Source organism: Perca fluviatilis, chromosome 8, assembly GCF_010015445.1.
Source record: "Perca fluviatilis chromosome 8, GENO_Pfluv_1.0, whole genome shotgun sequence".
In the NCBI taxonomy this organism is placed as follows: domain Eukaryota; kingdom Metazoa; phylum Chordata; class Actinopteri; order Perciformes; family Percidae; genus Perca; species Perca fluviatilis.
In genome coordinates, this window is record NC_053119.1 from 2,533,506 (window position 1) to 2,545,497 (window position 11,992).

The 11,992-nt window shown below is 44.3% G+C and overlaps 1 long non-coding RNA gene across 1 annotated transcript; it reads left to right on the forward strand.

The window, feature by feature from the left end:
* The first annotated feature begins 457 nt into the window (after positions 1-457).
* Positions 458-10,383, forward strand: LOC120563462. Its single transcript, XR_005639962.1, has 3 exons — positions 458-576; positions 8,295-8,558; positions 10,248-10,383. It is a non-coding gene; the product is annotated as an uncharacterized LOC120563462 (long non-coding RNA).
* Positions 10,384-11,992: the final 1,609 nt, after the last annotated feature.

Sequence of the window (11,992 nt, forward strand, 5' to 3'; positions counted from 1 at the left end):
CTCCGTCTCCACGCGGGTTCTCCGCATCCATCGCGGCCTGAATCATTTCTCGTGCGCCCTGCTTTATTTCCGCATCCAAGTACTGGTCTTTATAACGCGGATCAAGTACAGTCGCGATGAAGTGCAGAGGATCCGAACAGATCTCACTGAAACGTGTGCTGACAGACTCTAAGAGAGTACTTTTCATTGTTTTCACTCCGTGGTCCGTCTCAACCTCTTTGCTTAGGAGACGCTTTGCAGGTGGAACGGATCGGGTACTGACACACGCAGGTCGCGTTTTCTGTTTGCGTCATCACAACATTTTCGGCCGTATTGTTTCGGTGATAAAGGTATTTCGGCCGAAAACCGAAAATGCCCTTTTGGGCCATTTTCGGCCGAAAATTTTCGGTGGCCGAATATTCGGTGCATCCCTACTAATTGTCACTTCTTTTTTGCTTTTTGTCTACTTTCAGATCCATCCTCAGATGGTAATGAGGACCTATTAGCCCCATCTACTCTGCTCCAGACCTTTATACGGAGACAAACCTGTGTGAGGAAGAGACTTGACCTGGCTAACATAACGGACCAGCACTACAGGTACTGCTGCTAATACTCAGGCATGCTAACTTTCTCCGCTTTTTTTCACGTCAGAATGGGTTACTTGTGTGAATCGTAAGGGGGGGGGCTTTAATTTTAGAGATTATAATTTTACATTACATGTCATTTAGCTGACGCTTTTTATCCATAGCTGCCAACGCTCCTGTTTTTACCGTGTTTCTCCCGTTTTTTAGCCCTGTCTCCCGGACCGCTCCCGGTTTATTTCTCCCGGGAAACTCGCGTAATTTGCACGGCCCAAACTCCTTAATAAATAATCAGACCAATATGTTTGTTTAATGTTGATAAGTTGCCAGATCTTGTATGAAACACATCCTAACACCATATACAATTTTCAACTCGTTTGTCACCTCAACCTGGCAACGTATAACCCAGTTGATCAGTTGATCTCTGCGCAAGCTTTGCGGTTAAGTTCAGATCCGAAAGGGAGCCGATAAAGATGGCAGGTGAAGGTGGTGTTCCTGTAAAGAAATCAATTCACGTGCATCTTACCGAGTCAGATCGACAACCTCCACGCTGTTTGTAACGTGTGTCGCATTGATTTTAATGTAGCGCATGGTGGGAATAATGACATCACCAAGGACATTAAAACACAACGGCACCATCGCGCAGAAGAGGCCCATATAAGGGCACACGGGAGATTTCACCCTTCATCATGAAAGAACAGACATAGGCTGGTATGTTGTTATCCAACATCCTGGACTGCCTCCACCAAACAAGTAAATAGGAAATAAGCAATCAGAACACACTACATAATATTCTGTTCTTTGTTATTAATTTTCACAGCACATTGGTTGTGCTTGTACGTACATTTGATAAGGTCATATATATATATATATATATATATATATATATATATATATATATATATATATATATATACCCTCCCTTTTTGTGGCTGACATGTTTGTTAACTAAAGTATGTAAGGTGTGTATATATCAGGGTTTGTACGGGTGCTTGAAATCCTTGAAAATGCTTGATGAAAATCACATTATCTGGGAAGCAATATTTGGACATTAATTCATAGGCAGCCCAAACTTTGCAGGGTGGAAGACAAACATCTCAATATGACTGAACCATTACAAGTTTGTACAGCATGATTTCAAAAAATTTGAAATGACATTAAAGGGGTGATAGAATGATTATATAGGGTATTTTACACTGTTCCTTAAGGTCTCCTAATGGGGTATGTAACATTGGTTGGGCTGAAAATTGCCAGAATGCTATTTTATTAGGCCCTTAACTACCCTGTGAATATGGCTCTATTTGGAACAAGAGCTTTTCTTCCAAATATGGTATGCTCATGAATATTTAGAATGAGCTATGCGCTGATTGGTTTGAGCAAACTACATAGAAACACATGGGAGACTCGACAGCAGGTCTCATATTGCAGACACTGCAAAGTTATACATTGTTTATCGGGCTATTTCGTTATTAAATTCACTTCTGAGACTTTTTTAAGCGAGAAATCAACTATATAAAGCTCAAATATGGGCCGTTTTACGAAAATTGATGGCTAAATGCAAATTTGGTAAGCTGGTCGGAGTTCAGCGGCCGGTGCTGCCTCGCCGCCCTCCTGCCTTCCTTCACAGACCTCGGCCTGCTCCATCTAGCCTAGCTTAGCACAGATCCTGGAGTTAACCGGCTCCATCTAGCCTAGTTTAGCACAGATTACATTACATGTCATTTAGCTGACTCTTTTATCCAAAGCGACTTACAATTAAGTGCTTTCAACTGTGAAGGTTCAACCTAGCTGGGCACAGATCCTGGAGGTAACCGGCTCCATCTAGCCTAGCTTAGCACAGATCCTGGAGGTAACTGGTTCCATCTAGCTTAGCACAGATCCTGGAGGTAACCGGCTCCATCTAGCCTAGCTTAGCACAGATCCTGGAGGTAACTGGTTCCATCTAGCTTAGCACAGATCCTGGAGGTAACCGGCTCCATCTAGCCTAGCTTGGCACAGATCCTGGAGGTAACCGGCTCAATCTAGCGTAGCTTAGCATAGATCCTGGAGGTAACCGGCTCCATCTAGCCTAGCCTAGCTTAGCACAGATCCTGGAGGTAACCGGCTCCATCTAGCGTAGCTTAGCATAGATCCTGGAGGTAACCGGCTCCATCTAGCCTAGCTTAGCACAGATCCTGGAGGTAACCGGCTCCATCTAGCCTAGCTTAGCACAGATCCTGGAGGTAACTGGTTCCATCTATCCTAGCTTAGCATAGATCCTGGAGGTAACCGGCTCCATCTAGCCTAGCCTAGCTTAGCACAGATCCTGGAGGTAACCGGCTCCATCTAGCCTAGCTTAGCACAGATTCTGGAGGTAACCGGCTCCATCTAGCCTAGTTTAGCACAGATCCTGGAGGTAACTGGCTCCATCTATCCTAGCTTAGCACAGATTCTGGAGGTAACCGGCTCCATCTATCCTAGCTTAGCACAGATCCTGGAGGTAACTGGCTCCATCTATCCTAGCTTAGCACAGATTCTGGAGGTAACCGGCTCCATCTATCCTAGCTTAGCACAGATTCTGGAGGTAACCGGCTCCATCTAGCCTAGCTTAGCACAGATTCTGGAGGTAACCGGCTCCATCTATCCTAGCTTAGCACAGATTCTGGAGGTAACCGGCTCCATCTATCCTAGCTTAGCACAGATTCTGGAGGTAACCGGCTCCATCTAGCCTACTGCTCCCAATAAGTGACAAAACAACACCAACATGTTCCTATTTACATGTTGTGATTTGTATCATCACAGCGTGTACAAATAACAAGGTCACATGACACACAGCCATCTTCTAACCGTATACAGTACATACTGGGAACTATATTCTCAGAAGGCAAAGCACTGCTACTCTGCTACTTGGGTGGAGGGATATGCTTGCAGCCCCGTGGTGAGGAGCAGAGAGTAGCAGTGCTTCTTCCTCAAAAACAAAAATGAGGAAAAAAGAGAAGAGAAGTGACCTGCAGTAACAAAAGCACGTCAATAAACTCTCCATGTCTGGCCCTTGGTGGGATTCTCTTTTTCCAGTGTGGCCCTCTGGGAAAATTAGTTTGACACCTCTGACCTACACAGTTTTAAGTCTAGACACAGAAATTAGTAGGGCTGCCACCTCTTAGTCGATTAGTCGACTAATCGGTCGCTTTGGTCTTAGTCAACTAAGATTTCTTTAGTCGATTAGTCATTTTTTATGCTTATTCATGCTTAATTATTTATTTCAGGAAACTTCTGAGCACATTTATGGTAAACGCCACCATAAAAAGATTTAAATTGGTGCTTTTGCAGGATTAATTGTGGAGAAACTCAGTTTTACAGATGGTTAATTAACTACATTTATATTGTGCTTTTCTAGTCTTAACCACCTCTCAAAGCGCACAGCTCTGTCAATTAAATCAACTAATCGATTAGTCGACAAAATCCTATAAGTGTTACTCGACTAAGAATATCTTTAGTCGAAGAAGGCCTAGAAATTATTGGACCATGATGGAAATATGGCAATTCTGCGTAGACCAACATCACCGGCGGGCAGTGTTGCCAATTCAGCGACTTTTTTTTCACAAAAGTGACTAGCGGCAAATCTGGCGACTTTCTGTAAAAAAAAAAAAGTCGCCAGTATTGTCCAGCGAGCAGGCGATGTATTTGTCTCCTGTGGCCGACAAAACGGTCTCTCTTCTGACGTGGAAGCTAACTCTGACAGCTGTAGGGGAGCTAACATTACCTTTAGCTTTCTCCATGAAGCTCCCAGCTACGCTAACGAGCCAACTATTGATAACGTTAGCATTTTGGCTCGGTGGATGGAGATTTTTAAAGTCATGTTAAAACTATTTCCCGTCCTCCTTACGATTTCCAGCTGGAGCCTGTCACTCCCCCGTGTACTAACGTTACTCGCTACGTAACGTCAGCTCTGTGATGTTGTACTAACGTTACTCGCTACGTAACGTCAGCTCTGTGATGTTGTACTAACGTTACTCGCTACGTAACGTTAGCACTGTGATGTTGTACTAACGTTACTCGCTATGTAACGTTAGCTCTGTGATGTTGTACTAATGTTACTTGCTACGTAACGTCAGCTCTGTGATGTTGTACTAACGTTACTCGCTACGTAACGTCAGCTCTGTGATGTTGTACTAACGTTACTCGCTACGTAACGTTAGCACTGTGATGTTGTACTAACGTTACTCGCTATGTAACGTTAGCTCTGTGATGTTGTACTAACGTTACTCGCTACGTAACGTCAGCTCTGTGATGTTGTACTAACGTTACTCGCTACGCAACGTCAGCTCTGTGATGTTGTACTAACGTTACTCGCTACGTAACGTCAGCTCTGTGATGTTGTACTAACGTTACTCGCTACGTAACGTTAGCACTGTGATGTTGTACTAACGTTACTCGCTATGTAACGTTAGCTCTGTGATGTTGTACTAATGTTACTCGCTACGTAACGTCAGCTCTGTGATGTTGTACTAACGTTACTCGCTACGTAACGTCAGCTCTGTGATGTTGTACTAACGTTAATTCTCGCTAACGTTAGCACTGTGATGTTGTACTAACGTTACTCGCTATGTAACGTTAGCTCTGTGATGTTGTACTAACGTTACTCGCTACGTAACGTCAGCTCTGTGATGTTGTACTAACGTTACTCGCTACGTAACGTCAGCTCTGTGATGTTGTACTAACGTTACTCGCTACGTAACGTCAGCTCTGTGATGTTGTACTAACGTTACTCGCTACGTAACGTTAGCACTGTGATGTTGTACTAACGTTACTCGCTACGTAACGTTAGCTCTGTGATGTTGTACTAACGTTACTCGCTACGTAACGTCAGCTCTGTGATGTTGTAGCCTATACGTCAGCGTCGTGGTGATGTTGTACTAACGTTACCGCTAAGTAACGTCAGCTCTGTGATGTTGTACTAACGTTACCGCCACGTAACGTTAGCTCTGTGATGTTGTAATTAATGTTACTTGCTACGTAACGTCAGCTCTGTGATTTTGTAATTAACGTGTACTTCGCTACGTAACGGCAGCTCTGTGATGTTGTACTAACGTTACTCGCTTACTAACGTGTTAGCTCTGTGATGTTGTACTAATGTTACTCGCTACGTAACGTTAGCACTGTGATGTTGTAATAACGCTACTGCTACGTAACGTTAGCTCTGTGATGTTGCACGTTACTTGCTACGCAACATTAGCTCTGTGATATTGTACTAACGTTACTCGCCGCGTAACGTTAGCTCTGTGATGTTGTAATGCTACTGCTGCTACGTAACGTTAGCCCTGTGATGTTGTACGTTACTTTGCTACGTAACGTTAGCTCTGTGATGTTGTAATTAACGTTACCGCTACGTAACGTTAGCTCTGTGATGTTATTCAACGTTACTTTGCTACGTAACGTCAGCTCTGTGATGTTGTACCAACGTTACTCGCTACGTAACGTCAGCTCTGTGATGTTGTACTAATGTTACTCGCTACGTAACGTTAGCACTGTGATGTTGTACTAACGTTACTCGCTACGTAACGTTAGCTCTGTGATGTTGTACTAACGTTACTTGCTACGTAACGTTAGCTCTGTGATGTTGTACGTTACTTGCTACGTAACGTTAGCTCTGTGATGTTGTACTAACGTTACTTGCTACGTAACGTCAGCTCTTTGATGTTGTACTAACGTTACTTGCTACGTAACGTCAGCTCTGTGATGTACTAATGTTACTCGCTACGTAACGTTAGCACTGTGATGTTGTACTAACGTTACTCGCTACGTAACGTTAGCTCTGTGATGTTGTACGTTACTTGCTATGTAACGTTAGCTCTGTGATGTTGTACGTTACTTGCTACGTAACGTTAGCTCTGTGATGTTGTACTAACGTTACTCGCTACGTAACGTTAGCTCTGTGATGTTGTACTAACGTTACTCGCTACGTAACGTTAGCTCTGTGATGTTGTACTAACGTTATTTTGCTACGTAACGTCAGCTCTGTGATGTTGTACTAACGTTACTCGCTCACGTAACGTCAGCTCTGTGATGTTGTACTAACGTTACTTCTGCTACTGTAACGTTAGCACTGTGATGTTGTACTAACGTTACCGCTTACGTAACGTTAGCTCTTCGATGTTGTAATGCGTTACTTGCTACGTAACGTTAGCTCTGTGATGTTGTACTAACGCGACTCGCTACGTAACGCTTAGCTCTGTGATGTTGTACTAACGCGTTGTTCAACATTAGCTCTGTGATGTTGTACGTTACTTGCTACGTAACGTTAGCACTGTGATGTTGTACTAACGTTACTCGCTACGTAACGTTAGCTCTGTGATGTTGTACGTTACTTGCTACGTAACGTTAGCACTGTGATGTTGTACTAACGTTACTCGCTACGTAACGTTAGCTCTGTGATGTTGTACTAACGTTACTCGCTACGTAACGTTAGCTCTGTGATGTTGTACGCGTTTCGCTACGTAACGTTAGCTCTGTGATGTTGTACTAACGTTACTCGCTACGTAACGTTAGCTCTGTGATGTTGTACGTTACTTGCTACGTAACGTTAGCACTGTGATGTTGTACTAACGTTACTCGCTACGTAACGTTAGCTCTGTGATGTTGTACTAACGTTACTCGCTACGTAACGTTGTCTTAGACCTCACAGTGCCTTGTGTTTCTCACTCCCGCTGTTATTGTTCATACGGTGTGATATGAATCACACATGCGGGTAGGCCAAGGTGAGAAGAGGGAGATTAGCTAACGTTAGCCAACATATTTATGAATAAAAAAAGTCACATTTGAATACTAATTTCAGCATTCGAATAGTATTGATTTTTTTTACTATTCGAATTATATTCGAATTTCGGTATTCATTCCAACAGCCCTACTGAGCAGGCAGGGAGAAGGGACAGGGTGGGGGGGCCGGTGTAGGTAGGAGAGGCACGCAACGGGAGAAAGAAACTGGTCTGGCTCTGGCCTGGCATGGCTCTGGGCGAGCCTGGCCTGGCCTGGCCTGGCCTGGCCTGGCTCTGGGCGAGCCTGGCCTGGCCCTGGACGAGCCAGCCTTCTTTGAGAATTAGGGGGGAACGCAACGCTACCGAGCCACGGCCGAGAGACCTGCGTCACCGGGACGTGTAGTTACATTTTGAAATGGGTGAAAAAGCCTCGTAATCTGAACTGAAAACGTTTACAAGCAAACACTAGGGCTGCCACCTCTTAGTCGATTAGTCGACTAATCGGTCGTTTTGGTCTTAGTCGACTAAGATTTCTTTAGTCGATTAGTCATTTTTTTATGGTTATTCGTGCTTAATTACTTATTTCCAAGAAACTTCTGAGCACATTTATGGTAAACGCAAGATTTAAATTGGTGCTTTTGCAGGATTAATTGTGGAGAAACTCAGTTTTACAGATGGTTAATTAACTACATTTATATTGTGCTTTTCTAGTCTTAACCACCTCAAAGCGCACAGCTCTGTCAATTAAATCAACTAATCGATTAGTCGACAAAATCGTATAAGTTTTTAGTCGACTAGTCGGCCGTGATTCAGTTCCTACTGAGAATGGACCGAGGGCCAACAGAGGGTGTACAGTGGGCAGATACAATAAGTATTTGATACGCTGCTGAATTTGCAGGTTTTCCTACTTACAATGCATGTAGAGGTCTGTAATTTTTATCATAGTATCATAAGTAAAGGCTCTTGTACTAATTAATAATCCATTGTTTTGCCATTTTAGTTCCAGGAAGTCAGCGGGGAAAGTACCCAGTTTCCTGATTCTGGAGGATGGTTGAAAACCAGGACCCCTAACCACTAGACCATATGGGACGGACTAGGAGGAGCAGGCAGCTCTGGGTCTGGTGGAGCTGCAGCTGGTCCAGGGGCCTGTTTCTGCCACCATGTGGAGTCCCTGCAGCAAGGCACCTTTGAAGACACCACTGCTATGCCAAAGGCTGGAGACCTGGTCATCTGCCACGCCCTGCCTCTGCCCGAAGGCTTTCAGGTACACAAACAGACATACTCACAGGGCTTCACCTCAAACGGATAACACTAATGCATGACTACATTCACCAGCAACTTTTACATAAAAGTCATAATTGAAACCTTTTTGTTAGACTTCCAGCAAGGCTCAAGTCTGAATTGTATCTCATCACATCTATCTATAATTTCAGGAACGTCTGTCTGTCCGTCCGTCTGTCTGGGTGTTAAGCGCATATCTCTCGAACCGTTAGTCCGATGGATGTCAAACTTGACAGGTGTCTTGCTATGGGCACGAGTGCCCAAGTGCAGTGCCAAGTGTGACGTTTTTTGGATTAAAAATGCAAAAGATATCATTAAATATATAGGTAAAAGAACACATTGGCTTTTTCCGCTCTAGCCGCTGGCCCCTCTGAGAGAGAGAGACACAGACAGAGAGAGAGACACACACAGAGAGAGAGAGACACAGACAGACAGAGAAAGAGAGAGACACAGACAGACAGAGAGAGAGAGAGACACAGACAGAGAGAGAGACACAGAGAAAGAGAGAGAGACACAGACAGACAGAGAAAGAGAGAGACACAGACAGACAGAGAGAGAGAGAGACAGACAGACAGAGAGAGAGAGAGAGACACAGACAGACAGAGAGAGAGAGAGACACAGACAGACAGAGAGAGACACAGACAGACAGAGAGAGAGAGACACAGACAGACAGAGAGAGAGAGAGAGACACAGACAGACAGAGAGAGAGAGACACAGACAGACAGAGAGAGAGAGAGACACAGACAGACAGAGAGAGAGACACAGACAGACAGAGAGAGAGAGAGACAGACAGACAGAGAGAGCGACAGACAGAGAGAGCGACAGACAGAGAGACAGAGAGAGAGAGAGACACAGAGAGAGAGAGACACAGAGAGAGAGAAGCGCACTACTTTGGACTGTCTTTGACTTTTGAATAAACAAACGACAATTCCCGAATTTAAGGACGTTTCAGAATCCCACACATGCAAGGCACAACCATCTATAGGGCTGGGTATCGTTCAGAATCTTTCGATCCAGCGCCAATTTTGATACCTCAGTGTGTGCATGTGTGCGTTAGTCTGTGTGCGAGTGCATGCCTGTGTGTGTCTCTGTTAGGGCTGTCCTAAACGATTATTTTTTAAACGATTAATCTAGCGATTATTTTTTCGATTAGTCGACTAATCTAACGATTAATTTTTCAATTAGCGATTATTTTCCCATTGCTCCATTATTAACAATTTACACAAAACTAATTTCAGTAAGGTTCAGATCTCTATTTATTAAAATTGTTTAACACTGCACTGCAACCTGAAGCCAGATGTAGGCGATCAATCCAACCACAAAATAAAGTCACTTTCAGGAGGAATACAAAAATAAAAACTTGAGTATGAGAGATTAACCTGTATTTGCTTTTTTAACAGTAGGTCAAATAATGAATAAGCTCTTGTTTTAACATCCAAGCTCTTATCCCTTTAATGTAACTTTAATTATGTGTATCTAAAGGTTGGTTAAGCACTGTAGGGAGGAGAAGTTGGACAGTTTTTTTTTTGTCTCCTTCCACTGATTGGTACATCTGGGTGATGGCGTCTGATATGTGTTAGCATGTTAGATGTATTTCCACTCACATACCCAACACCTGCTGAACAGCGCTGACACACAGTCCTCATCTCATCCACCTCTCTCTCGCCTGTAGTACTCCCACTGCTGGAACTGACCCGAAGACCGAAGTTTTCGAGGCGGAAAAGACATGAGGCGAGAGGACGTGGCACGGGAGGCTCCAGACTACAGCCATACAGTCTCCAAGTTTTGCCAAACTTGCGATCATAAAGAGGCCGGCAGGGAACTCTTGTGGGTCGCCACCACTCGCCATACTCAACAAGTGAATTTCCCCGTTGTGGGATGAATAAAGTATAATCTAACATATAATATAATAATCTAATCATGCTGCTCCCTCTGACTCACTCACTGGACCGTCGACCTGACAAAAACCTGCACGTCAGCGGAGGAGCTCGGCTAGCTTCAGAGCTAAGGCGGGGCTACAGCTTAGGTGTCCCTATGACCCGCGTATCCAGCAGTAGTTCCTCATTACATTAATTAATTTGCACGCAAGTTTTATTTATTTTATTTAGCGATGCGTTGGCGCAAATTATTTGTGTTGACGCATTTACGTAGTCGATGACATCGATGAATCATCCCTGTGTGTGTGTGTGTGTGTGTGTGTGTGTGTGTGTGTGTGTGTGTGTGTGTGTGTGTGTGTGTGTGTGTGTGTGTGTGTGTGTGTGTGTGTGTGTGTGTACGCCGTGAGAGAGAGTGCGTGTGTGTACGCGGTGCGGTGAGTAGAGTGTGAAAGCGTGGCAGAGGCGTGTGTGTCTGTTAGTTTGTGTGTATGCAAGTGCGTGTGTGCATGCATGTTAGTGTGTGTGTGTGTTTGTCTGTGTGCGAGTGCATGCGTGTGTGAGAGTGCATGCGTGTGTTTTCTGTTAGTTTGTTTGTCTCTGTGTTAGTGTGTGTGCTATATGTGTAAGTCTTTCACTCTGTGTGTGTGTGTGTGTGTGTGTTTGTCTGAGTCAGTGTGTGTGTCTGTTAGTTTGTGTGTATGCAAGTGCGTGTGTGCATGCATGTTAGTGTGTGTGTGTGTGTTTGTCTGTGTGCGAGTGCATGCGTGTGTGAGAGTGCATGCGTGTGTGTGTTAGTGTGTGTGTTACCGTGTCTGTGTTAGTGTGTGTGTGTGTTTGTCTGTGTGCGAGTGCATGCGTGTGTGCGAGTGCATGCGTGTGTGTGTGTGTTACTGTGTCTGTGTTAGTGTGTGTGTGTGTGTGTGTTACTGTGTCTGTGTTAGTGTGTGTGTGTGTGTGTGTGTTTGTCTGAGTGCGTGAGTGCATGCATGTGTTTTCTGTTAGTTTGTGTGTTTGTCTCTTGTTAGTGTGTGTGCTATATGTGTAAGTCTTTCACTGTGTGTGTGTGTGGTACCAGTTGGTATCCCAGTGATGATATGTTGTGCAGCCCAAGTAGTGTCTTCCTATTTGAAAATGGAAACAACCTAAACATGAGTTTATAAAGTAAAGGCTCTTGTACTAATTAATAATCCATTGTTTTGCCATTTTAGTTCCAGGAAGTCAGCGGTGAAGGTATCCACTCCTCCTCCTGAGCCAGAGGAGGGTTTCCTGATTCTGGAGGATGGGTGAAAACCAGGACCCCTAACCACTAGACCATATGGGATGGACTTCATATCAATAACAGGGATTTCCTGATTCTGGAGGATGGTAAGCCACTTTGGTTTTCCATCCCAAGTAAAACTGTCACCACGGAGACGGAGACAAATCAGAACTCTCATCAACAGACAAGGACACTAAGGAGAGCCCACTGGAGTTGAAGACCATATGGGACATCTTCTTGCATGGAGGAGGAGGTGAGATGGTGTGGGGGTACTTTGCTGGT